Genomic DNA, 1,492 nt, shown 5'->3' on the forward strand with positions numbered 1-1,492 from the left:
CATGTCAAAGGGAATACAAGAGAAAAGATAGTCTTCAAAGTGTTTGTTTTAATGCCAAAGAGAGAATTCAAATGTTTTATTGGATTGATAGATACATAGCCAGAGATTGCATGCAATAAGTTGATCAACGACCATAGGCTTATGTCCCTCAGAGTTATCGATTCATATCGATGGGATAGAGGCACAGAGACAGAGATACTATATAGATATCAATCCAACAGAGAAAAGAGAAATACCATCGTTATTATTATTCATTCTATGATATTCATATTTCAGAGTTGATGGTATTTAATGTTTTCAAAGTCATGTTTTACAGAGTATGGTATATGTACATTGCTGTGTAAGAGTTCCATTTGCTGAGTTTCATACTCATTTCAGTTATTCATGTGATGCAGATAAGAGGGACAGGCCGGGACGTTGATTGGAGCCGGGGTCATATGCATAAGAGAAGGAAGGAAGAAGACTATTTAGCAAGTATTTTGACATGATCACAAAAATGATGTTTTGTATTTTGTTGCCTTATTTGATTGATCATGTATTAACTTTTGTTTATATATTGTAATGTATTTTAAATCCTTCCTCCCTTCAAAGAAAATTTTAAATTTCCGCTTCTATTTTATTGAAACCGGCCAGAGGTGTTACAACCATGAGATATGGCAGATGGATGTCAAGACAGTCTTTCTTAATAGGGATTTTAAGAAAGTGATTTACATGTCTCAACCTGAAAGGTTTACATCTATCGGAAGTGAGCATATGGTATGCAAACTTCAGAGATCTATTTATGGTCTAAAACAGGCATCTAGGAGTTGGAACATCATATTCGATAATACAATCAAAGAGTTTGGTTTTACTAAGAATCCTGAGGAACCCTGTGTGCATAAGAAGGTCAGTGGGAGTGTGGTGACATTCCTTGTGCTTTATGTTGATGACATTCTACTCATTGGGAATGATGTAGGAATGTTGCAATCAACTAAGATATGGTTAGCGAGTAATTTCTCGATGCAGGACTTGCGTGAAGCATCTTTTGTATTGGGAATACAGATCTATAGAGATAGTTCAAGAAGATTGCTTGGTCTCACCCAGTCCACATACATGATACCATCGTGAAGCGGTTCTCGATGGATGAGTCCTAGAGAGGACATCTACCAATGTGTCATGGCGTGTCCCTATCCATGTCTATGTCTCCCAAGACTGATGCAGAGATAGCGGTGATGACGAGCATTCCTTATGCATCTGCGATTGGTAGCATCATGTATGGGATGATATCTACACGTCCTGACGTGGGTTTAGCACTAAGTGTAGTGTATAGATATCAATCGAACCCTGGTCTTCCACACTTCAAAACTGTGAAAGACATCCTCAAGTAATTGAGAAGGACTAGTAAGTTGTTATTGGTCTATGGGGTGGAGAACTGAAATTGGAAGGCTATACCGACTCTAGCTTCCAAAGCGATATCGATGACTCAAAGTCAACCTCTAGGTACGTATTCATG

Source organism: Primulina huaijiensis, chromosome 12 (assembly GCF_012295235.1).
Source record: "Primulina huaijiensis isolate GDHJ02 chromosome 12, ASM1229523v2, whole genome shotgun sequence".
In the NCBI taxonomy this organism is placed as follows: Eukaryota; Viridiplantae; Streptophyta; class Magnoliopsida; order Lamiales; family Gesneriaceae; genus Primulina; species Primulina huaijiensis.